At 35.0% G+C, this 27,727-nt stretch overlaps 6 non-coding genes across 6 annotated transcripts; all 6 read left to right on the plus strand.

Moving 5' to 3' along the window:
* Nucleotides 1–1,592: 1,592 nt before the first annotated feature.
* Nucleotides 1,593–1,664, plus strand: TRNAT-CGU (transfer RNA threonine (anticodon CGU)). The gene has a single exon. It is a non-coding gene; the product is annotated as a tRNA-Thr (tRNA).
* Nucleotides 1,665–7,438: 5,774 nt separating this feature from the next.
* On the plus strand, nucleotides 7,439–7,510 carry TRNAT-CGU (transfer RNA threonine (anticodon CGU)). Its single transcript has one exon. It is a non-coding gene; the product is annotated as a tRNA-Thr (tRNA).
* Nucleotides 7,511–11,319: 3,809 nt separating this feature from the next.
* On the plus strand, nucleotides 11,320–11,390 carry TRNAT-CGU (transfer RNA threonine (anticodon CGU)). The gene has a single exon. It is a non-coding gene; the product is annotated as a tRNA-Thr (tRNA).
* Nucleotides 11,391–17,151: 5,761 nt separating this feature from the next.
* Nucleotides 17,152–17,222, plus strand: TRNAT-CGU (transfer RNA threonine (anticodon CGU)). The gene has a single exon. It is a non-coding gene; the product is annotated as a tRNA-Thr (tRNA).
* A 3,805-nt stretch (nucleotides 17,223–21,027) lies between these two features.
* TRNAT-CGU (transfer RNA threonine (anticodon CGU)) lies at nucleotides 21,028–21,099 on the plus strand. The gene has a single exon. It is a non-coding gene; the product is annotated as a tRNA-Thr (tRNA).
* A 5,764-nt stretch (nucleotides 21,100–26,863) lies between these two features.
* TRNAT-CGU (transfer RNA threonine (anticodon CGU)) lies at nucleotides 26,864–26,935 on the plus strand. The gene has a single exon. It is a non-coding gene; the product is annotated as a tRNA-Thr (tRNA).
* Nucleotides 26,936–27,727: the final 792 nt, after the last annotated feature.

Consider the following 27,727-nt stretch of genomic DNA (forward strand, 5'->3'; position numbering starts at 1 on the left):
GCAGTTGTTGTCTGAAGGCTTCTGGTTTTTTCTTTGTCGGTGTGCGCTAATGTGTTATTTTGTTTTAATGTTGTGTATTTTCTTGTTGTGGCTTCTTTAGTGAGTCTTTTTAGGTGCGACAGAAACTTTCTAGGGTCGGTTTTTCCATTTAGTTTGCAGCAAAAGTTGTCCATTTTTCATGTTTTAACAATACAATTTCTGGTCTCATTTTATTTCTCATACTGCTTATTTGTGTTTTTATTTCTTTATCTCTTGTTGCCATGAGCTGTCTTCTTAATTGTCTTCGTTGTTTTATGAGTGTTATTAGTTGTTTGTTTGATTTCCATGAGTTATTTGTAGCTATTTGCTGCTTTTACTAGGCACTCCGTGATTATTTGACTACAACTATCAGCTTCTTTGTAGTCGAATTTGTCTTCTTTAAAGGTTATATCTTCATGGGGGTGAGATCGAAAGTTCCATATTGGTACCATATCTACCATATTGGTAGAAGATCACTGTCAACATCTTTTCCCACGTTCAAATTTAATAACTTTGGTCTGATATTTAAGGAGGTGTCTAAGGTATCAGTTGTATTTGTAGCATACGTGGTATGCGTAGGTTCACTGTCGTTTATTAGGGCGATGGTATTTCATCAATGAATTGCAATAGGTGTCATCCATTTGTATTTGTGGATTTATGTCAAAGTTTTTATGTTTACTATTTAGATCGCATATTACAATTGTATTTTGGTTGTGGGAAAGATGTTGTGGAATAGATTTATGTCAATACATTTGGTTGGTGATATATCTACTATAAAATTCTTAAATTAATATAAATCCCTAGTTTGACATAACTAAAATTGATAAACGCTGTGTATATGGAGTGAAAATAGAAATTTTTTGTTCGAAAACATCATGTAGACACCACTTCCAGCCTTGTTTCTTTACTTTCTTAGAACCTCTAGTTTTTGGTTGGAAAATATAATATTAACATTTGGATTCAACAATAATAATCAGATTTAACAACAAAAGTGTAAGGCGAAGAACAAACTATCCTAAGAGCCTAACTGGTAAAAACAATGGAGTAACAGCTGAAACCATCCTCAAAATATACAAAACGTATATAACTGTAATAGACTATGCAGCTCCAGCGTGGATTAACGTTAGCAAAGAACAATTCTAAACCAAACAAGAGTCATTATAAAATATACTACTTTCGACAGCATGCAGAGTGCCCAAAAACCATTTCTTCAAAGTTTATGCATAAATATTCAAACCCACAAACAATAGTAGATAGACCCCTACATACAACAATAAAATATTTCGACAAAATGTGGAGAAAAAATGAACTATTATGCGAACTCGATAGGTATTGCATATAGATAGTCCTGAACACCTCTCCGCGATTAATATACAAATTATACACCTGAACAGAGGAGGAAACAGCACAATACCTTACCGTTGAAAATGATGTCGAAGAGATGTTCTTAATATTATATTTTTTACGTGTGATTGTTTTAACAAAGCTATATTAATATTTTGAACGATAAGTTGATATTAAACATACTGTATAGTTTCTTAACGAAATTATACGTTTTTCAAATAAAGCAACAAGCCATCATAGCTCAGAGGTAGAGCACTGGTTTCGTAAACCAGGGGTCGTGAGTTCGAACCTCACTGATGGCTTGCACACCTTCAACTTGATGAATGCTTATACTTCTATCATATCCAGTTGGACAAATTCATATGAAATTACTTTAACATAAAGATGGCGATACATCATTCTTCACGTATTTTAAATTTTCATTAAAATAGACATCTCTGATTAAAAAAATTAAACTGCGTTTGCCATGCTTCTATTAATGTTACACAGCTTGTGGAAATCAATATTTTCGAAACTGCTTTTAGAATAAGCCTGCTTTTGACATATGTGTTACCAAAATCTTATATTAATATAAATCCCGAGTTTGACTTTACTAAACTTGACAAATACCTAAGACATGGAGTAAAAATAGAAATTTCTGGTTCGAAAACATGATGTAGACACCACTTCCAGCCCTGTTTCTTTACTTTCTTAGAGCACCTAGTTTTAGGCTGGAAAATACAATATTTGCATTTGGATTCACCGTTTTTCTTCTTTTCATTATTTATTTATTTTTTAATAATTTTATGTTAATTATCGCTCTCAGATCGGAATGTCTATAAAGATAATTCATATTCTGAGGCATAATAGAACCGACTTCTTTTCTTGCCGAAAACTTTTATTCCGGTTACGCGTGGATAAAAGAACAGAACAAACTCTACGAACAGAGACCAAAGACTCCCTGAAAAGGTCACCTGTTCTTACCACTCGTACAACTGTACACTAATGTGTTGTTTACCAGCCAATCATTAGAAACTAAAATGTCACATAAAGGACACTTAGCGTTGCAATTTGTACTGTTGTGACATCAGTAAAAAATGTGCTCATGCAATGAATCACTGAAATGATTATGTACTCTGAAGGCTATAACACCTTGAGACATATAAATTTGAAAAGCAATAAATAAAAAACAATTTGCTACTGTTAATTTTTGTTTTATTTCGTTTTGAAGAAGAACACTTTCAGAGGCGTGGTCAGGTGGTTAATGCTCTCGAATCGTAATGTGAGGATTCGTGTTCAAACATGCTCGCTCTTTCGATGGAAGGGCTGTTACAATGTGATAGGTTAATTCCACTATTCATTGGTAAAAGAGTAGCCCAAGAGTTGGCGGTGGTTGGTAAAGACTATTTGCCTTTCATCTAGTCTTTCACTGCTAAATTAATGTCGGCTAGCGCAGGTATCCGTATGTGGCTTTGCGCGAAATTCAAAACAAACAAACAATTCTAAACAATGAGATCAGGAGACCTTCAGTGAGAATAAGCAAGAAGAATGGAGAAAAGCTCCTGAACATACAGGAAAAAAAAACTTTTAACTTTCCTTCTGAGTGAGATATCTACACTTATGTGGGCGAAAGAGCACTAAGAAATACTCATATAAGTTAGAGAAACTGTTAAACGCGACGAAGCCTAAGACTTCACCTGGACGACGAAAGTGCGGGTCGTCTAACCTGGAGCGATGGCGACAAACGCTTAGAACAAAAGAACATGACGTCTAAAAAACCAAGACGCACGCCCTTCCAGTGGCCTGAAAAACAAGCTAAGTAAATCTAGTTCATTAGGTGGCCAGAAATCAGATGTAATTTCAAATGCAGTTAATAATACCCCATTCATGGTCATATGTAATGTGGCCAAAACACAATTATCATCTTTTGATGATGATAAAGATATTAATATAAGGAGAAAACGAAAAACAAGAAGAAAAATAGTCACGTTACGACAGAAAGTGTTCGTACACCTGCGTCCCGAGTAGTCTTTTGCTCATAACTTAAAAAGTATTACGATTAGGCTAATAGATGTGTGGTGTATTATAAACATTATACTAACACACGTTTACATAAACTTGTATGTAAATTAAACGACAAATAAATTGTTTATAAAGAAATAACCAAAAATAGGAAGAGCAGAAAGTGATCGTACAGTTCAGAACGTGTCAAAAAACTGATGTTCCCGTAAAAATTTTGTTTTTTTTTTTGGCGAGTAAATTACATTATACCATTCCAGAACTAGACACTGGGTTCATAATTATTGGAATTTAGCCAGCAAAAAATTTACTTCCGGCAATTTAGCGCCATCTCCGTCATTATCTGCTTGGTCATCATGACGAACAGGAAACAACTGTCCAATGATTTAAAAGAACCGAATTATTGTAAAATACAAGTCTCGTGTGTCTCTTTCCGGTATTGCTACACAAATTAATGTGCCGAAATTTACTGTTCAAAGCATAATTGCCAAGTTTAAGCTTATAGAATCAACCGCTAACCTTCCTCGTTCCAGACGCCCCACCAAAATTCGAGAGAGAACCAAGTGGAAGGTTTTCAGAAGTTTAGTAGGAATTCTCGTTTAACACGTAATGACACACAGAAACTGGTAAGGGAAACTGGAGTGAAGTAAGCACCTTTACAGTTACGAACATGTTACGTTCTTCTGGGTTCAAAGCATGCCTGCCCCCCAGTGGCTTAGCGGTACGTCTGCGGATTTACAACGCTAAAAACCGGGTTTCGATACTCGTGGTGGGCAGAGCACGGATAGCCCAGTGTGTAGCTCTGTGCTTATTTTAAAACAGCAACAACAACATCAAAGCATGCCGTCCTCGTAGAACTCCATATTTAAAGCCTGTTCATTTAGAAACACGATTGAGGTATGCAAGAAAACATGTAGTTAAACAATTTACCTATTGGAAGAATATTCTTTGGTCAGACGAGACTAAAATCGAGCTCTTCGGCCACAGCGATGTTCGCTATATTTTCCGTAAGAAGGGGGAACGAAATCTTCCAAGGAACACCGTCCATACAGTTAAATACGGAAGTGGCTCGATCATGCTATGGGGTTCCTTCAGCTCTTCTGGTGTAGGCAGCCTTCACCACGTCAACGGAATCATGAAAATAGAAGAGTACGTTGATATATTAGGCACTTATATCGAGAATGATGGTTGTAACTTGCGGCATAAGCGTCGTTCGATCTTCCAGCACGACAATGACCCTAGGCACACATCGAAATATGTGCAAACCTGGTTGCAGAGGAACCATATAAGCGTTCTGGAGTGGCCATCACAGTCACACGATCTCAAACCAATTGAAAACGTTTGGCATAAGTCGAAGACCAGGGTTTATCAGCGTCATCGGAAAAACTTGGAAGAGTTGGAGGCCTTCTGTAAAGAAGAATGGAAAAAAAATACCAGTACTGTCAAACGATCATGGAGGGCTATGAGGAGAGATTGCGCCAAGTATTGTTACACAACTGACCATTAAAGTGGACGCACGAACACTTTCTGCTTCTCCTATGTTTGGTTATTTGTTTATAAACAGTTTATTTGTCGTTCAATTTACATAAATATGTATGTAAAAGTGTGTTAGAATAATATTTATAATATACTCTACTTTCATTATCCTAATCTTGATACTTTTTAAGTTGTGACGAAGAAAACTACTCACGACGCAGGCGTACGAACACTTTCTGTCCTAACTGTGGTACCAAAATTTTGAAGTAGAGCAATTGAAAACACCAGCAATTGTAGTTATACAATGCTAAAATTGCCAAAGATATGGTCACGTATCAGCGGCACGTTTGAAAACACCGAGGTGACGTGGACATGGCGGTAAGCACCATATATTTGTCTGTAAAAAATAGTAAGAAAAACCTAATTGTTGCAACTGCATAAAACACACACAGCAAACTACAAAGTTTGCGACAAGTACAAAAAAAATAAAGCAACATATCTATGAAATAAAAACAACAAGACCAATTCCAAACGATATAACTAACACAACTGCATAAGAAACACACGCTGCTACAACAACAGATACAGTGACAAATGCAGAAAAGCTGAAGGAAAACATCACACAACAAAATCACACACAAGAGAAGAACAAAACCAAACCAAAATAGTGAAAAATACACAAGAACTTAACAAACACACAGACACAACAAACCCTCAAGAACACCTAGACCTACGCATACTACGCAAGCTATAAATACAAAAGATATCTTAGACATCTGCCTCACACTCTTTAATATTAGACAAAAGTTATTAAATTTTAATGTGGAAAAAAGATGTTGACAGTGATCTTCTTCCAATGTGGTGTACCTTCGATTTCGATCTCCATAAAGATATAACCTTTAAACAAGACCAATTAATTGCAATTAAGCTAATTGACAAAAATATCAGAAAGAATTAGACAACATATTACCAGAAAATGTTGAGCATACAGCCAACAACAAAGTAAAAGTTGATAGTTATAGTCAAATAATCACACAGTACCTACCAAAATCAGCATCGGATACTGTACCATAGGAACAACATAAAACTATAAATAACGCATGGAAATCGAACAAACAACTAATAACACAATAAAGAAAAGACAATTAAGAAGACAGTTCAATGGAACAAGAGACAAAGAAATAAAAACACAAGTAAGCAGTATGAGAAATAAAATGAGACCAGAAATTATATTGTTAAACGAAGAAAAATCGGATAACATTTGCTTCCAACTAAACGAAAAAAAAAACAAATCGATCCTAGAAAGTTTCGGTCGCACCTATAAAGACTCACCAAAGAAGCCACAACAAGAAAATACCCAACACTAGAATAAAATAACACATTAGCGCACACAAACAAAGAAAAAGCAGAAGCCTCCAGACAACAACTACAAAACACTTTCAAAACAAAACGACCCAGACGTGAACACCTATTTTTACAATAGAGCAAACAGTCATGTAACAAATAACACAGAATTATCCAAACCATATTTCCCAATCAATATTAACAACGATAACACCACAACATAAATGACTATAATAATCTACTCCTTCTTAAAAAATTTACATTAACATAACTCAAACAAGCAATTAAGAATTCAAGAAACAAATCACCAGAAAAGGACGGCATACAAGAAATTCTCTTCAAGAAAGGCACTTTGAAAGTATTTGATCATCTATTAGAAATTTTTCATTTATCGTTCTACCCTTGCTACATCTCAGTTTCTTGGAAGCAAGCTAATACATTAATGTTTCATAAAGAAGGTATGCTAGCCAATAAACCAAACAGTTATCGACCAATCAGCCTGACCAGCTGTGTATGAAAAATTCTTGAACGAATAATCAGTAATAGACTCTACACATTTTTGGAAATAACGTCAAAATTACTCGAGAGACAAAACGGATTAAGAAAACTTAGACAAAAGGCATATCACTTAGTAAGGTTAACTGAAACAATAATAATCAGATTTAACAACAAAAGTATAAGGCGAAGAACAAACTATCCTAGGAGCCTAACTGGTAAAAACAATGGAGTAACAGCTGAAACCATCCTCAAAATATACAAAACGTATATAACTGTAATATACTATGCAGCTCCAGCGTGGATTAACGTTAGCAAAGAACAATTCTAAACCAAACAAGAGTCATTATAAAATATACTACTTTCGACAGCATGTAGAGTACCCAAAAAACCACTTCTTCAAAGTTTATGCATAAATATTCAAACCCACAAACAATAGTAGATAGACCCCTACATACTACAATAAAATATTTCGATAAAATGTGGAGAAAAAATGAACTATTATGCGAACTCGATATGTATTGCATATAGATAGTCCTGAACACCTCTCCGCGATTAATATACAAATTATACACCTGAACAGAGGAGGAAACAGCACAATACCTTACCGTTGAAAATGCTGTCGAAGATATGTTCTTAATATTATATTTTTTACGTGTGATTGTTTTAACAATGCTATATTAATATTTTGAACGATAAGTTGATATTGAACATACTGTATAGTTTCTTAACGAAATTATACGTTTTTCAAATAAAGCAACAAGCCATCATAGCTCAGAGGTAGAGCACTGGTTTCGTAAACCAGGGGTCGTGAGTTCGAACCTCACTGGTGGCTTGCACACCTTTAACTTGATGAATGCTTATACTTCTATCATATCCAGTTGAACAAATTCATATAAATTTACTTTAGGATAAAGATTGCGATACATCATTCTTTACGTATTTTAAATTTTCATTAAGATATACATCTTTGTTTAAAAAATTAAACTGCGTTTTCCATGCTTGTATTAATGTTACACAGCTTGTGGAAATCAATATTTTCGAAACTGCTTTTAGAATAAGCATGTTTTTTTGACATATGTGTTACCAAAATCTTATATTAATATAAATCCCGAGTTTGACTTTACTAAACTTGACAAATACCTAAGACATGGAGTAAAAATAGAAATTTCTGGTTCGAAAACGTGATGTAGACACCACTTCCAGCCTTGTTTCTTTACTTTCTTAGAGCACCTAGTTTTAGGCTGAAAAATACAATATTTGCATTTGGATTCACCGTTTTTCTTATTTTCATTATTTATTTAATTTTTGATAATTTTATGTTAATTATCGCTCTCAGATCAGAATGTCTATAAAGATAATTCATATTCTGAGGCATATTAGAACCGACTTCTTTTCTTGCCGAAAACTTTTATTCCGGTTACGCTCGGGTAAGATAACAGGACAAACTCTACGAACAGAGACCAAAGACTGCCTGAATGGGTCACCTGTTCTTACTAATGTGTAGTCTACCAGCCAATCATTAGAAACTAAAATATCAGATAAAGAACACTTACCGTTGCAATTTGTACTGTTGTGACATCAGTAAAAAGTTGCTCATGCCATGAATCATTAACATAATTATGTACTCTGAAGGCTATAAGTTAACCTTGAGACATATAAATTTGAAAAGCAATAAATAAAAACAATTTGCTGCTGTTCATTTTTGTTTTATTTAGTCTTGAAGCAGAAAACTTTCAGAGGCGTGGTCAGGTGGTTAATACTCTCGGATCGTAATGTGAGGTTTCGTGCTCGAATCTCTGTGATATCAAACATGCTTTCTCTTTGAACAGTGGGGCTGTTATAATGTGATAGGTCTATCCCACTACTCATTGGTAAAATAGTAGCCCAAAAGTTGGCGGTGGGTGGTAAAGACTAGTTGCCTTTCATCTGGTCTTTCACTCCTAAATTAATGTCGGCTAGCGCAAGTAGCTCTCGTGTGGCTTTGCGCAAAATTCACAACAAGCAAACAATTGTAAGCAATGAGATCAGGAGACCTTCAGTGAGAATAAGCAAGAAGAATGGAGAGTTTTTTAAAGACCTCTTGAATATACAGTAAAAAATCTTTTATCCCTTCTTCTGAGTGAGATATATACACTTATATGGGTGAAAGAGCGCTAAAAATACTCAAATACAGAAACTGTTAAACGCGAGGAAGTCTAAGACTTCACTTGGACAACGAAAGTGCCGGTCGCCTAACCTGGAGCGATGGCGACAACCACTTAGTAGGAAAAAACATGACATCTAGAAACCAAGATAATTAAAAAAGACAGCTCATGACAACAAGAGACAAAGAAATAAAAAACACAAATAAGCAGTATGAGAAATAAAATGAGACCAGAAATTATATTGTTAAACGAAGAAAAATCGGATAACATCTGCTCCCAACTAAACAAAAAAAAAACCGATCCGAGAAAGTATCGGTCGCACCGATAAAGGCTCATCAAAGAAGCAACAACAAGAAAATACCCAACACTAGAATAAAATAACACATTAGCGCACACGAACAAAGAAAGAGCAGAATCCTACAGACAACAACTACAAAACACTTTCAAAACAAAACGACCCAGACATGAACACCTATTTTTACAACACAGTAAACAGTCATTTAACAAATAACACAGAATTATACAAACCATATTTTCCAATCAATATTAAAAACAATAACATCACAACATAAATGACTATAATAATCTACTGCTTCTTAAAAGTTTCGGCTCGGCATGGCCAAGCGTGTTAAGACTCTAATCTGAGGGTCGCGGTTTCGCATTCCCGTCGCGCCAAACATGCTCGCCCTTTCAGCCGTGGAGGCGTTATAATGTGACGAACAATCCCACTGTTCGTTGGTATAAGAGTAGCCCAAGAGTTGGCAGTGGGTGGTGATGACTAGCTGCCTTCCATCTAGTCTTACTTTCCTAAATTAGGGACGGCTAGCACAGACAGCTCTCGAGTTGCTTAGTGCGAAATTCAAAAAACAAACAATCAAAAAACAAACATTCTTAAAATTTACATTAACATAACTCAAATAAGTAATTAAGAATTCAAGAAACAAATCACCAGAAAGTGATGGCATGCAAGAAATTCTCTTCAAAAAAGGCACTTAATAATAAATAATAGACTTTCCATATTTTGGAAATAACATCAAAATTACCCAAGAAACAAAACGGATTCAGTGAACTTAGACAAAAGACATATCACTTAGTAAGGTTAACTGAAACAATAATTATTAGATTTAACAAGAAAAGAATTAGGCGAAGAACAAACTATGCCATGAACTGTCTTCTTAATTGTCTTCGTTGTTTTATGAGTGTTATTAGTTGTTTATTTGATTTCCATGCGTTATTTTTAGTTATTTGCTGCTTTTAGTAGGCACACCGTGATTATTTGACTACAACTATCAGCTTCTTTGTAGTCGAATTTGTCTTCTTTAAAGGTTATATCTTCATCGGGGGTGAGATCGAAAGTACCATATTGGTACCATATCTACCATATTGGTAGAAGATCACTGTCAACATCTTTTCCCACGTTCAAATTTAATAACTTTGGTCTGATATTTAAGGAGGTGTCCAAGGTATCAGTTGTATTTGTAGCGTACGTGGTATGCGTAGGTTCACTGTCGTTTATTAGGGCGATGGTAATTCATCAATGAATTGCAATAGGTGTCATCCATTTGTATTTGTGGATTTATGTCAAAGTTTTTATGTTTACTATTCAGATCACATATTACCATTGTATTTTGGTTGTGGGAAAGATGTTGTGGAATAGATTTATGTCAATACATTTGGTTGGTGATATATCTACTATAAAATTCTTAAATTAATATAAATCCCTAGTTTGACATAACTAAAATTGATAAACGCTGTATATATGGAGTGAAAATAGAAATTTTTTGTTCGAAAACATCATGTAGACACCACTTCCAGCCTTGTTTCTTTACTTTCTTAGAACCTCTAGTTTTTGGTTGGAAAATATAATATTAACATTTGGGGATTCAACAATAATAATCAGATTTAACAACAAAAGTGTAAGGCGAAGAACAAACTATCCTAAGAGCCTAACTGGTAAAAACAATGGAGTAACAGCTGAAACCATCCTCAAAATATACAAAACGTATATAACTGTAATAGACTATGCAGCTCCAGCGTGGATTAACGTTAGCAAAGAACAATTCTAAACCAAACAAGAGTCATTATAAAATATACTACTTTCGACAGCATGCAGAGTGCCCAAAAAACCATTTCTTCAAAGTTTATGCATAAATATTCAAACCCACAAACAATAGTAGATAGACCCCTACATACAACAATAAAATATTTCGACAAAATGTGGAGAAAAATGAACTATTATGCGAACTCGATAGGTATTGCATATAGATAGTCCTGAACACCTCTCCGCGATTAATATACAAATTATACACCTGAACAGAGGAGGAAACAGCACAATACCTTACCGTTGAAAATGATGTCGAAGAGATGTTCTTAATATTATATTTTTTACGTGTGATTGTTTTAACAAAGCTATATTAATATTTTGAACGATAAGTTGATATTAAACATACTGTATAGTTTCTTAACGAAATTATACGTTTTTCAAATAAAGCAACAAGCCATCATAGCTCAGAGGTAGAGCACTGGTTTCGTAAACCAGGGTCGTGAGTTCGAACCTCACTGATGGCTTGCACACCTTCAACTTGATGAATGCTTATACTTCTATCATATCCAGTTGGACAAATTCATATGAAATTACTTTAACATAAAGATGGCGATACATCATTCTTCACGTATTTTAAATTTTCATTAAAATAGACATCTCTGATTAAAAAAATTAAACTGCGTTTGCCATGCTTCTATTAATGTTACACAGCTTGTGGAAATCAATATTTTCGAAACTGCTTTTAGAATAAGCCTGCTTTTGACATATGTGTTACCAAAATCTTATATTAATATAAATCCCGAGTTTGACTTTACTAAACTTGACAAATACCTAAGACATGGAGTAAAAATAGAAATTTCTGGTTCGAAAACATGATGTAGACACCACTTCCAGCCCTGTTTCTTTACTTTCTTAGAGCACCTAGTTTTAGGCTGGAAAATACAATATTTGCATTTGGATTCACCGTTTTTCTTCTTTTCATTATTTATTTATTTTTTAATAATTTTATGTTAATTATCGCTCTCAGATCGGAATGTCTATAAAGATAATTCATATTCTGAGGCATAATAGAACCGACTTCTTTTCTTGCCGAAAACTTTTATTCCGGTTACGCGTGGATAAAAGAACAGAACAAACTCTACGAACAGAGACCAAAGACTCCTGAAAAGGTCACCTGTTCTTACCACTCGTACAACTGTACACTAATGTGTTGTTTACCAGCCAATCATTAGAAACTAAAATGTCACATAAAGGACACTTAGCGTTGCAATTTGTACTGTTGTGACATCAGTAAAAATGTGCTCATGCAATGAATCACTGAAATGATTATGTACTCTGAAGGCTATAACACCTTGAGACATATAAATTTGAAAAGCAATAAATAAAAACAATTTGCTACTGTTAATTTTTGTTTTATTTCGTTTTGAAGAAGAACACTTTCAGAGGCGTGGTCAGGTGGTTAATGCTCTCGAATCGTAATGTGAGGATTCGTGTTCAAACATGCTCGCTCTTTCGATGGAAGGGCTGTTACAATGTGATAGGTTAATTCCACTATTCATTGGTAAAAGAGTAGCCCAAGAGTTGGCGGTGGTTGGTAAAGACTAGTTGCCTTTCATCTAGTCTTTCACTGCTAAATTAATGTCGGCTAGCGCAGGTATCCGTATGTGGCTTTGCGCGAAATTCAAAACAAACAAACAATTCTAAACAATGAGATCAGGAGACCTTCAGTGAGAATAAGCAAGAAGAATGGAGAAAAGCTCCTGAACATACAGGAAAAAAAACTTTAACTTTCCTTCTGAGTGAGATATCTACACTTATGTGGGCGAAAGAGCACTAAGAAATACTCATATAAGTTAGAGAAACTGTTAAACGCGACGAAGCCTAAGACTTCACCTGGATGACGAAAGTGCGGGTCGCCTAACCTGGAGCGATGGCGACAACCGCTTAGAACAAAAAGAACATGACGTCTAAAAACCAAGACGCACGCCCTTCCAGTGGCCTGAAAAACAAGCTAAGTAAATCTAGTTCATTAGGTGGCCAGAAATCAGATGTAATTTCAAATGCAGTTAATAATACCCCATTCATGGTCATATGTAATGTGGCCAAAACACAATTATCATCTTTTGATGATGATAAAGATATTAATATAAGGAGAAAACGAAAAACAAGAAGAAAAATAGTCACGTTACGACAGAAAGTGTTCGTACACCTGCGTCCCGAGTAGTCTTTTGCTCATAACTTAAAAAGTATTACGATTAGGCTAATAGATGTGTGGTGTATTATAAACATTATACTAACACACGTTTACATAAACTTGTATGTAAATTAAACGACAAATAAATTGTTTATAAAGAAATAACCAAAAATAGGAAGAGCAGAAAGTGATCGTACAGTTCAGAACGTGTCAAAAACTGATGTTCCCGTAAAAATTTTGTTTTTTTTTTGGCGAGTAAATTACATTATACCATTCCAGAACTAGACACTGGGTTCATAATTATTGGAATTTAGCCAGCAAAAAATTTACTTCCGGCAATTTAGCGCCATCTCCGTCATTATCTGCTTGGTCATCATGACGAACAGGAAACAACTGTCCAATGATTTAAAAGAACCGAATTATTGTAAAATACAAGTCTCGTGTGTCTCTTTCCGGTATTGCTACACAAATTAATGTGCCGAAATTTACTGTTCAAAGCATAATTGCCAAGTTTAAGCTTATAGAATCAACCGCTAACCTTCCTCGTTCCAGACGCCCCACCAAAATTCGAGAGAGAACCAAGTGGAAGGTTTTCAGAAGTTTAGTAGGAATTCTCGTTTAACACGTAATGACACACAGAAACTGGTAAGGGAAACTGGAGTGAAGTAAGCACCTTTACAGTTACGAACATGTTACGTTCTTCTGGGTTCAAAGCATGCCTGCCCCCCAGTGGCTTAGCGGTACGTCTGCGGATTTACAACGCTAAAAACCGGGTTTCGATACTCGTGGTGGGCAGAGCACGGATAGCCCAGTGTGTAGCTCTGTGCTTATTTTAAAACAGCAACAACAACATCAAAGCATGCCGTCCTCGTAGAACTCCATATTTAAAGCCTGTTCATTTAGAAACACGATTGAGGTATGCAAGAAAACATGTAGTTAAACAATTTACCTATTGGAAGAATATTCTTTGGTCAGACGAGACTAAAATCGAGCTCTTCGGCCACAGCGATGTTCGCTATATTTTCCGTAAGAAGGGGGAACGAAATCTTCCAAGGAACACCGTCCATACAGTTAAATACGGAAGTGGCTCGATCATGCTATGGGGTTCCTTCAGCTCTTCTGGTGTAGGCAGCCTTCACCACGTCAACGGAATCATGAAAATAGAAGAGTACGTTGATATATTAGGCACTTATATCGAGAATGATGGTTGTAACTTGCGGCATAAGCGTCGTTCGATCTTCCAGCACGACAATGACCCTAGGCACACATCGAAATATGTGCAAACCTGGTTGCAGAGGAACCATATAAGCGTTCTGGAGTGGCCATCACAGTCACACGATCTCAAACCAATTGAAAACGTTTGGCATAAGTCGAAGACCAGGGTTTATCAGCGTCATCGGAAAAACTTGGAAGAGTTGGAGGCCTTCTGTAAAGAAGAATGGAAAAAAAATACCAGTACTGTCAAACGATCATGGAGGGCTATGAGGAGAGATTGCGCCAAGTATTGTTACACAACTGACCATTAAAGTGGACGCACGAACACTTTCTGCTTCTCCTATGTTTGGTTATTTGTTTATAAACAGTTTATTTGTCGTTCAATTTACATAAATATGTATGTAAAAGTGTGTTAGAATAATATTTATAATATACTCTACTTTCATTATCCTAATCTTGATACTTTTTAAGTTGTGACGAAGAAAACTACTCACGACGCAGGCGTACGAACACTTTCTGTCCTAACTGTGGTACCAAAATTTTGAAGTAGAGCAATTGAAAACACCAGCAATTGTAGTTATACAATGCTAAAATTGCCAAAGATATGGTCACGTATCAGCGGCACGTTTGAAAACACCGAGGTGACGTGGACATGGCGGTAAGCACCATATATTTGTCTGTAAAAAATAGTAAGAAAAACCTAATTGTTGCAACTGCATAAAACACACACAGCAAACTACAAAGTTTGCGACAAGTACAAAAAAATAAAGCAACATATCTATGAAATAAAAACAACAAGACCAATTCCAAACGATATAACTAACACAACTGCATAAGAAACACACGCTGCTACAACAACAGATACAGTGACAAATGCAGAAAAGCTGAAGGAAAACATCACACAACAAAAATCACACACAAGAGAAGAACAAAACCAAACCAAAATAGTGAAAAATACACAAGAACTTAACAAACACACAGACACAACAAACCCTCAAGAACACCTAGACCTACGCATACTACGCAAGCTATAAATACAAAAGATATCTTAGACATCTGCCTCACACTCTTTAATATTAGACAAAAGTTATTAAATTTTAATGTGGAAAAAGATGTTGACAGTGATCTTCTTCCAATGTGGTGTACCTTCGATTTCGATCTCCATAAAGATATAACCTTTAAACAAGACCAATTAATTGCAATTAAGCTAATTGACAAAAATATCAGAAAGAATTAGACAACATATTACCAGAAAATGTTGAGCATACAGCCAACAACAAAGTAAAAGTTGATAGTTATAGTCAAATAATCACACAGTACCTACCAAAATCAGCATCGGATACTGTACCATAGGAACAACATAAAACTATAAATAACGCATGGAAATCGAACAAACAACTAATAACACAATAAAGAAAAGACAATTAAGAAGACAGTTCATGGAACAAGAGACAAAGAAATAAAAACACAAGTAAGCAGTATGAGAAATAAAATGAGACCAGAAATTATATTGTTAAACGAAGAAAAATCGGATAACATTTGCTTCCAACTAAACGAAAAAAAAAAAACAAATCGATCCTAGAAAGTTTCGGTCGCACCTATAAAGACTCACCAAAGAAGCCACAACAAGAAAATACCCAACACTAGAATAAAATAACACATTAGCGCACACAAACAAAGAAAAAGCAGAAGCCTCCAGACAACAACTACAAAACACTTTCAAAACAAAACGACCCAGACGTGAACACCTATTTTACAATAGAGTAAACAGTCATGTAACAAATAACACAGAATTATCCAAACCATATTTCCCAATCAATATTAACAACGATAACACCACAACATAAATGACTATAATAATCTACTCCTTCTTAAAAATTTACATTAACATAACTCAAACAAGCAATTAAGAATTCAAGAAACAAATCACCAGAAAAGGACGGCATACAAGAAATTCTCTTCAAGAAAGGCACTTTGAAAGTATTTGATCATCTATTAGAAATTTTTCATTTATCGTTCTACCCTTGCTACATCTCAGTTTCTTGGAAGCAAGCTAATACATTAATGTTTCATAAAGAAGGTATGCTAGCCAATAAACCAAACAGTTATCGACCAATCAGCCTGACCAGCTGTGTATGAAAAATTCTTGAACGAATAATCAGTAATAGACTCTACACATTTTTGGAAATAACGTCAAAATTACTCGAGAGACAAAACGGATTAAGAAAACTTAGACAAAAGGCATATCACTTAGTAAGGTTAACTGAAACAATAATAATCAGATTTAACAACAAAAGTATAAGGCGAAGAACAAACTATCCTAGGAGCCTAACTGGTAAAAACAATGGAGTAACAGCTGAAACCATCCTCAAAATATACAAAACGTATATAACTGTAATATACTATGCAGCTCCAGCGTGGATTAACGTTAGCAAAGAACAATTCTAAACCAAACAAGAGTCATTATAAAATATACTACTTTCGACAGCATGTAGAGTGCCCAAAACCACTTCTTCAAAGTTTATGCATAAATATTCAAACCCACAAACAATAGTAGATAGACCCCTACATACTACAATAAAATATTTCGATAAAATGTGGAGAAAAAATGAACTATTATGCGAACTCGATATGTATTGCATATAGATAGTCCTGAACACCTCTCCGCGATTAATATACAAATTATACACCTGAACAGAGGAGGAAACAGCACAATACCTTACCGTTGAAAATGTTGTCGAAGATATGTTCTTAATATTATATTTTTACGTGTGATTGTTTTAACAATGCTATATTAATATTTTGAACGATAAGTTGATATTGAACATACTGTATAGTTTCTTAACGAAATTATACGTTTTCAAATAAAGCAACAAGCCATCATAGCTCAGAGGTAGAGCACTGGTTTCGTAAACCAGGGTCGTGAGTTCGAACCTCACTGGTGGCTTGCACACCTTTAACTTGATGAATGCTTATACTTCTATCATATCCAGTTGAACAAATTCATATAAATTTACTTTAGGATAAAGATTGCGATACATCATTCTTTACGTATTTTAAATTTTCATTAAGATATACATCTTTGTTTAAAAAAATTAAACTGCGTTTTCCATGCTTGTATTAATGTTACACAGCTTGTGGAAATCAATATTTTCGAAACTGCTTTTAGAATAAGCATGTTTTGACATATGTGTTACCAAAATCTTATATTAATATAAATCCTGAGTTTGACTTTACTAAACTTGACAAATACCTAAGACATGGAGTAAAAATAGAAATTTCTGGTTCGAAAACGTGATGTAGACACCACTTCCAGCCTTGTTTCTTTACTTTCTTAGAGCACCTAGTTTTAGGCTGAAAAATACAATATTTGCATTTGGATTCACCGTTTTTCTTATTTTCATTATTTATTTAATTTTTGATAATTTTATGTTAATTATCGCTCTCAGATCAGAATGTCTATAAAGATAATTCATATTCTGAGGCATATTAGAACCGACTTCTTTTCTTGCCGAAAACTTTTATTCCGGTTACGCTGGATAAGAGAACAGGACAAACTCTACGAACAGAGACCAAAGACTGCCTGAATGGGTCACCTGTTCTTACTAATGTGTAGTCTACCAGCCAATCATTAGAAACTAAAATGTCACATAAAGAACACTTAGCGTTGCAATTTGTACTGTTGTGACATCAGTAAAAAAGTTGCTCATGCCATGAATCATTAACATAATTATGTACTCTGAAGGCTATAAGTTAACCTTGAGACATATAAATTTGAAAAGCAATAAATAAAAACAATTTGCTGCTGTTCATTTTTGTTTTATTTAGTCTTGAAGCAGAAAACTTTCAGAGGCGTGGTCAGGTGGTTAATACTCTCGGATCGTAATGTGAGGTTTCGTGCTCGAATCTCTGTGATATCAAACATGCTTTCTCTTTGAACAGTGGGGCTGTTATAATGTGATAGGTCTATCCCACTACTCATTGGTAAAATAGTAGCCCAAAAGTTGGCGGTGGGTGGTAAAGACTAGTTGCCTTTCATCTGGTCTTTCACTCCTAAATTAATGTCGGCTAGCGCAAGTAGCTCTCGTGTGGCTTTGCGCAAAATTCACAACAAGCAAACAATTGTAAGCAATGAGATCAGGAGACCTTCAGTGAGAATAAGCAAGAAGAATGGAGAGTTTTTAAAGACCTCTTGAATATACAGTAAAAAAAAATCTTTATCCCTTCTTCTGAGTGAGATATATACACTTATATGGGTGAAAGAGCGCTAAAAATACTCAAATACAGAAACTGTTAAACGCGAGGAAGTCTAAGACTTCACTTGGACAACGAAAGTGCCGGTCGCCTAACCTGGAGCGATGGCGACAACCACTTAGTAGGAAAAAACATGACATCTAGAAACCAAGATAATTAAAAAGACAGCTCATGACAACAAGAGACAAAGAAATAAAAACACAAATAAGCAGTATGAGAAATAAAATGAGACCAGAAATTATATTGTTAAACGAAGAAAAATCGGATAACATCTGCTCCCAACTAAACAAAAAAAAAACCGATCCGAGAAAGTATCGGTCGCACCGATAAAGGCTCATCAAAGAAGCAACAACAAGAAAATACCCAACACTAGAATAAAATAACACATTAGCGCACACGAACAAAGAAAGAGCAGAATCCTACAGACAACAACTACAAAACACTTTCAAAACAAAACGACCCAGACATGAACACCTATTTTTACAACACAGTAAACAGTCATTTAACAAATAACACAGAATTATACAAACCATATTTTCCAATCAATATTAAAAACAATAACATCACAACATAAATGACTATAATAATCTACTGCTTCTTAAAAAGTTTCGGCTCGGCATGGCCAAGCGTGTTAAGACTCCTAATCTGAGGGTCGCGGTTTCGCATTCCCGTCGCGCCAAACATGCTCGCCCTTTCAGCCGTGGAGGCGTTATAATGTGACGAACAATCCCACTGTTCGTTGGTATAAGAGTAGCCCAAGAGTTGGCAGTGGGTGGTGATGACTAGCTGCCTTCCATCTAGTCTTACTTTCCTAAATTAGGGACGGCTAGCACAGACAGCTCTCGAGTTGCTTAGTGCGAAATTCAAAAAACAAACAATCAAAAAACAAACATTCTTAAAATTTACATTAACATAACTCAAATAAGTAATTAAGAATTCAAGAAACAAATCACCAGAAAGTGATGGCATGCAAGAAATTCTCTTCAAAAAAGGCACTTAATAATAAATAATAGACTTTCCATATTTTTGGAAATAACATCAAAATTACCCAAGAAACAAAACGGATTCAGTGAACTTAGACAAAAGACATATCACTTAGTAAGGTTAACTGAAACAATAATTATTAGATTTAACAAGAAAAGAATTAGGCGAAGAACAAACTATGCCATGAACTGTCTTCTTAATTGTCTTCGTTGTTTCATGAGTGTTATTAGTTGTTTATTTGATTTCCATGCGTTATTTTTTAGTTATTTGCTGCTTTTAGTAGGCACACCGTGATTATTTGACTACAACTATCAGCTTCTTTGTAGTCGAATTTGTCTTCTTTAAAGGTTATATCTTCATCGGGGGTGAGATCGAAAGTACCATATTGGTACCATATCTACCATATTGGTAGAAGATCACTGTCAACATCTTTTCCCACGTTCAAATTTAATAACTTTGGTCTGATATTTAAGGAGGTGTCCAAGGTATCAGTTGTATTTGTAGCGTACGTGGTATGCGTAGGTTCACTGTCGTTTATTAGGGCGATGGTAATTCATCAATGAATTGCAATAGGTGTCATCCATTTGTATTTGTGGATTTATGTCAAAGTTTTATGTTTACTATTCAGATCACATATTACCATTGTATTTTGGTTGTGGGAAAGATGTTGTGGAATAGATTTATGTCAATACATTTGGTTGGTGATATATCTACTATAAAATTCTTAAATTAATATAAATCCCTAGTTTGACATAACTAAAATTGATAAACGCTGTATATATGGAGTGAAAATAGAAATTTTTTGTTCGAAAACATCATGTAGACACCACTTCCAGCCTTGTTTCTTTACTTTCTTAGAACCTCTAGTTTTTGGTTGGAAAATATAATATTAACATTTGGATTCAACAATAATAATCAGATTTAACAACAAAAGTGTAAGGCGAAGAACAAACTATCCTAAGAGCCTAACTGGTAAAACAATGGAGTAACAGCTGAAACCATCCTCAAAATATACAAAACGTATATAACTGTAATAGACTATGCAGCTCCAGCGTGGATTAACGTTAGCAAAGAACAATTCTAAACCAAACAAGAGTCATTATAAAATATACTACTTTCGACAGCATGCAGAGTGCCCAAAAACCATTTCTTCAAAGTTTATGCATAAATATTCAAACCCACAAACAATAGTAGATAGACCCCTACATACAACAATAAAATATTTCGACAAAATGTGGAGAAAAAATGAACTATTATGCGAACTCGATAGGTATTGCATATAGATAGTCCTGAACACCTCTCCGCGATTAATATACAAATTATACACCTGAACAGAGGAGGAAACAGCACAATACCTTACCGTTGAAAATGATGTCGAAGAGATGTTCTTAATATTATATTTTTTACGTGTGATTGTTTTAACAAAGCTATATTAATATTTTGAACGATAAGTTGATATTAAACATACTGTATAGTTTCTTAACGAAATTATACGTTTTCAAATAAAGCAACAAGCCATCATAGCTCAGAGGTAGAGCACTGGTTTCGTAAACCAGGGGTCGTGAGTTCGAACCTCACTGATGGCTTGCACACCTTCAACTTGATGAATGCTTATACTTCTATCATATCCAGTTGGACAAATTCATATGAAATTACTTTAACATAAAGATGGCGATACATCATTCTTCACGTATTTTAAATTTTCATTAAAATAGACATCTCTGATTAAAAAAATTAAACTGCGTTTGCCATGCTTCTATTAATGTTACACAGCTTGTGGAAATCAATATTTTCGAAACTGCTTTTAGAATAAGCCTGCTTTTGACATATGTGTTACCAAAATCTTATATTAATATAAATCCCGAGTTTGACTTTACTAAACTTGACAAATACCTAAGACATGGAGTAAAAATAGAAATTTCTGGTTCGAAAACATGATGTAGACACCACTTCCAGCCCTGTTTCTTTACTTTCTTAGAGCACCTAGTTTTAGGCTGGAAAATACAATATTTGCATTTGATTCACCGTTTTTCTTCTTTTCATTATTTATTTATTTTTTAATAATTTTATGTTAATTATCGCTCTCAGATCGGAATGTCTATAAAGATAATTCATATTCTGAGGCATATTAGAACCGACTTCTTTTCTTGCCGAAAACTTTTATTCCGGTTACGCGTGGATAAAAGAACAGAACAAACTCTACGAACAGAGACCAAAGACTCCCTGAAAAGGTCACCTGTTCTTACCACTCGTACAACTGTACACTAATGTGTTGTTTACCAGCCAATCATTAGAAACTAAAATGTCACATAAAGGACACTTAGCGTTGCAATTTGTACTGTTGTGACATCAGTAAAAAATGTGCTCATGCAATGAATCACTGAAATGATTATGTACTCTGAAGGCTATAACACCTTGAGACATATAAATTTGAAAAGCAATAAATAAAAAAACAATTTGCTACTGTTAATTTTTGTTTTATTTCGTTTTGAAGAAGAACACTTTCAGAGGCGTGGTCAGGTGGTTAATGCTCTCGAATCGTAATGTGAGGATTCGTGTTCAAACATGCTCGCTCTTTCGATGGAAGGGCTGTTACAATGTGATAGGTTAATTCCACTATTCATTGGTAAAAGAGTAGCCCAAGAGTTGGCGGTGGTTGGTAAAGACTAGTTGCCTTTCATCTAGTCTTTCACTGCTAAATTAATGTCGGCTAGCGCAGGTATCCGTATGTGGCTTTGCGCGAAATTCAAAACAAACAAACAATTCTAAACAATGAGATCAGGAGACCTTCAGTGAGAATAAGCAAGAAGAATGGAGAAAAGCTCCTGAACATACAGGAAAAAAAACTTTTAACTTTCCTTCTGAGTGAGATATCTACACTTATGTGGGCGAAAGAGCACTAAGAAATACTCATATAAGTTAGAGAAACTGTTAAACGCGACGAAGCCTAAGACTTCACCTGGACGACGAAAGTGCGGGTCGTCTAACCTGGAGCGATGGCGACAAACGCTTAGAACAAAAAGAACATGACGTCTAAAAACCAAGACGCACGCCCTTCCAGTGGCCTGAAAAACAAGCTAAGTAAATCTAGTTCATTAGGTGGCCAGAAATCAGATGTAATTTCAAATGCAGTTAATAATACCCCATTCATGGTCATATGTAATGTGGCCAAAACACAATTATCATCTTTTGATGATGATAAAGATATTAATATAAGGAGAAAACGAAAAACAAGAAGAAAAATAGTCACGTTACGACAGAAAGTGTTCGTACACCTGCGTCCCGAGTAGTCTTTTGCTCATAACTTAAAAAGTATTACGATTAGGCTAATAGATGTGTGGTGTATTATAAACATTATACTAACACACATTTACATAAACTTGTATGTAAATTAAACGACAAATAAATTGTTTATAAAGAAATAACCAAAAATAGGAAGAGCAGAAAGTGATCGTACAGTTCAGAACGTGTCAAAAAACTGATGTTCCCGTAAAAATTTTGTTTTTTTTTTGGCGAGTAAATTACATTATACCATTCCAGAACTAGACACTGGGTTCATAATTATTGGAATTTAGCCAGCAAAAAATTTACTTCCGGCAATTTAGCGCCATCTCCGTCATTATCTGCTTGGTCATCATGACGAACAGGAAACAACTGTCCAATGATTTAAAAGAACCGAATTATTGTAAAATACAAGTCTCGTGTGTCTCTTTCCGGTATTGCTACACAAATTAATGTGCCGAAATTTACTGTTCAAAGCATAATTGCCAAGTTTAAGCTTATAGAATCAACCGCTAACCTTCCTCGTTCCAGACGCCCCACCAAAATTCGAGAGAGAACCAAGTGGAAGGTTTTCAGAAGTTTAGTAGGAATTCTCGTTTAACACGTAATGACACACAGAAACTGGTAAGGGAAACTGGAGTGAAGTAAGCACCTTTACAGTTACGAACATGTTACGTTCTTCTGGGTTCAAAGCATGCCTGCCCCAGTGGCTTAGCGGTACGTCTGCGGATTTACAACGCTAAAACACCGGGTTTCGATACTCGTGGTGGGCAGAGCACGGATAGCCCAGTGTGTAGCTCTGTGCTTATTTTAAAACAGCAACAACAACATCAAAGCATGCCGTCCTCGTAGAACTCCATATTTAAAGCCTGTTCATTTAGAAACACGATTGAGGTATGCAAGAAAACATGTAGTTAAACAATTTACCTATTGGAAGAATATTCTTTGGTCAGACGAGACTAAAATCGAGCTTTTCGGCCACAGCGATGTTCGCTATATTTTCCGTAAGAAGGGGAACGAAATCTTCCAAAGAACACCGTCCATACAGTTAAATACGGAAGTGGCTCGATCATGCTATGGGGTTCCTTCAGCTCTTCTGGTGTAGGCAGCCTTCACCACGTCAACGGAATCATGAAAATAGAAGAGTACGTTGATATATTAGGCACTTATATCGAGAATGATGGTTGTAACTTGCGGCATAAGCGTCGTTGGATCTTCCAGCACGACAATGACCCTAGGCACACATCGAAATATGTGCAAACCTGGTTGCAGAGGAACCACATAAGCGTTATGGAGTGGCCATCACAGTCACACGATCTCAAACCAATTGAAAACGTTTGGCATAAGTCGAAGACCAGGGTTTATCAGCGTCATCGGAAAAACTTGGAAGAGTTGGAGGCCTTCTGTAAAGAAGAATGGAAAAAAAATACCAGTACTGTCAAACGATCATGGAGGGCTATGAGGAGAGATTGCGCCAAGTATTGTTACACAACTGACCATTAAAGTGGACGCACGAACACTTTCTGCTTCTCCTATGTTTGGTTATTTGTTTATAAACAGTTTATTTGTCGTTCAATTTACATAAATATGTATGTAAAAGTGTGTTAGAATAATATTTATAATATACTCTACTTTCATTATCCTAATCTTGATACTTTTTAAGTTGTGACGAACAAAACTACTCACGACGCAGGCGTACGAACACTTTCTGTCGTAACTGTGGTACCAAAATTTTGAAGTAGAGCAATTGAAAACACCAGCAATTGTAGTTATACAATGCTAAAATTGCCAAAGATATGGTCACGTATCAGCGGCACGTTTGAAAACACCGAGGTGACGTGGACATGGCGGTAAGCACCATATATTTGTCTGTAAAAATAGTAAGAAAAACCTAATTGTTGCAACTGCATAAAACACACACAGCAAACTACAAAGTTTGCGACAAGTACAAAAAATAAAGCAACATATCTATGAAATAAAAACAACAAGACCAATTCCAAACGATATAACTAACACAACTGCATCAGAAACACACGCTGCTACAACAACAGATACAGTGACAAATGCAGAAAAGCTGAAGGAAAACATCACACAACAAAAATCACAAACAAGAGAAGAACAAAACCAAACCAAAATAGTGAAAAATACACAAGAACTTAACAAACACACAGACACAACAAACCCTCAAGAACACCTAGACCTACGCATACTACGCAAGCTATAAATACAAAAGATATCTTAGACATCTGCCTCACACTCTTTAATATTAGACAAAAGTTATTAAATTTTAATGTGGAAAAAGATGTTGACAGTGATCTTCTTCCAATATGGTGTACCTTCGATTTCGATCTCCATAAAGATATAACCTTTAAACAAGACCAATTAATTGCAATTAAGCTAATTGACAAAAATATCAGAAAGAATTAGACAACATATTACCAGAAAATGTTGAGCATACAGCCAACAACAAAGTAAAAGTTGATAGTTATAGTCAAATAATCACACAGTACCTACCAAAATCAGCATCGGATACTGTACCATAGGAACAACATAAAACTATAAATAACGCATGGAAATCGAACAAACAACTAATAACACAATAAAGAAAAGACAATTAAGAAGACAGTTCAATGGAACAAGAGACAAAGAAATAAAAACACAAGTAAGCAGTATGAGAAATAAAATGAGACCAGAAATTATATTGTTAAACGAAGAAAAATCGGATAACATTTGCTTCCAACTAAACGAAAAAAAAAACAAATCGATCCTAGAAAGTTTCGGTCTAACCTATAAAGACTCACCAAAGAAGCCACAACAAGAAAATACCCAACACTAGAATAAAATAACACATTAGCGCACACAAACAAAGAAAAAGCAGAAGCCTCCAGACAACAACTACAAAACACTTTCAAAACAAAACGACCCAGACGTGAACACCTATTTTACAATAGAGCAAACAGTCATGTAACAAATAACACAGAATTATCCAAACCATATTTCCCAATCAATATTAACAACGATAACACCACAACATAAATGACTATAATAATCTACTCCTTCTTAAAAATTTACATTAACATAACTCAAACAAGCAATTAAGAATTCAAGAAACAAATCACCAGAAAAGGACGGCATACAAGAAATTCTCTTCAAGAAAGGCACTTTGAAAGTATTTGATCATCTATTAGAAATTTTTCATTTATCGTTCTACCCTTGCTACATCTCAGTTTCTTGGAAGCAAGCTAATACATTAATGTTTCATAAAGAAGGTATGCTAGCCAATAAACCAAACAGTTATCGACCAATCAGCCTGACCAGCTGTGTATGAAAAATTCTTGAACGAATAATCAGTAATAGACTCTACACATTTTTGGAAATAACGTCAAAATTACTCGAGAGACAAAACGGATTAAGAAAACTTAGACAAAAGGCATATCACTTAGTAAGGTTAACTGAAACAATAATAATCAGATTTAACAACAAAAGTATAAGGCGAAGAACAAACTATCCTAGGAGCCTAACTGGTAAAAACAATGGAGTAACAGCTGAAACCATCCTCAAAATATACAAAACGTATATAACTGTAATATACTATGCAGCTCCAGCGTGGATTAACGTTAGCAAAGAACAATTCTAAACCAAACAAGAGTCATTATAAAATATACTACTTTCGACAGCATGTAGAGTACCCAAAAACCACTTCTTCAAAGTTTATGCATAAATATTCAAACCCACAAACAATAGTAGATAGACCCCTACATACTACAATAAAATATTTCGATAAAATGTGGAGAAAAAATGAACTATTATGCGAACTCGATATGTATTGCATATAGATAGTCCTGAACACCTCTCCGCGATTAATATACAAATTATACACCTGAACAGAGGAGGAAACAGCACAATACCTTACCGTTGAAAATGCTGTCGAAGATATGTTCTTAATATTATATTTTTTACGTGTGATTGTTTTAACAATGCTATATTAATATTTTGAACGATAAGTTGATATTGAACATACTGTATAGTTTCTTAACGAAATTATACGTTTTTCAAATAAAGCAACAAGCCATCATAGCTCAGAGGTAGAGCACTGGTTTCGTAAACCAGGGGTCGTGAGTTCGAACCTCACTGGTGGCTTGCACACCTTTAACTTGATGAATGCTTATACTTCTATCATATCCAGTTGAACAAATTCATATAAATTTACTTTAGGATAAAGATTGCGATACATCATTCTTTACGTATTTTAAATTTTCATTAAGATATACATCTTTGTTTAAAAAATTAAACTGCGTTTTCCATGCTTGTATTAATGTTACACAGCTTGTGGAAATCAATATTTTCGAAACTGCTTTTAGAATAAGCATGTTTTTGACATATGTGTTACCAAAATCTTATATTAATATAAATCCCGAGTTTGACTTTACTAAACTTGACAAATACCTAAGACATGGAGTAAAAATAGAAATTTCTGGTTCGAAAACGTGATGTAGACACCACTTCCAGCCTTGTTTCTTTACTTTCTTAGAGCACCTAGTTTTAGGCTGAAAAATACAATATTTGCATTTGGATTCACCGTTTTTCTTATTTTCATTATTTATTTAATTTTTGATAATTTTATGTTAATTATCGCTCTCAGATCAGAATGTCTATAAAGATAATTCATATTCTGAGGCATATTAGAACCGACTTCTTTTCTTGCCGAAAACTTTTATTCCGGTTACGCGTGGTAAAATAACAGGACAAACTCTACGAACAGAGACCAAAGACTGCCTGAATGGGTCACCTGTTCTTACTAATGTGTTGTCTACCAGCCAATCATTAGAAACTAAAATGTCAGATAAAGAACACTTAGCGTTGCAATTTGTACTGTTGTGACATCAGTAAAAAGTTGCTCATGCAATGAATCATTAACATAATTATGTACTC

This window comes from Tachypleus tridentatus, chromosome 1, assembly GCF_004210375.1.
Source record: "Tachypleus tridentatus isolate NWPU-2018 chromosome 1, ASM421037v1, whole genome shotgun sequence".
In the NCBI taxonomy this organism is placed as follows: domain Eukaryota; kingdom Metazoa; phylum Arthropoda; class Merostomata; order Xiphosura; family Limulidae; genus Tachypleus; species Tachypleus tridentatus.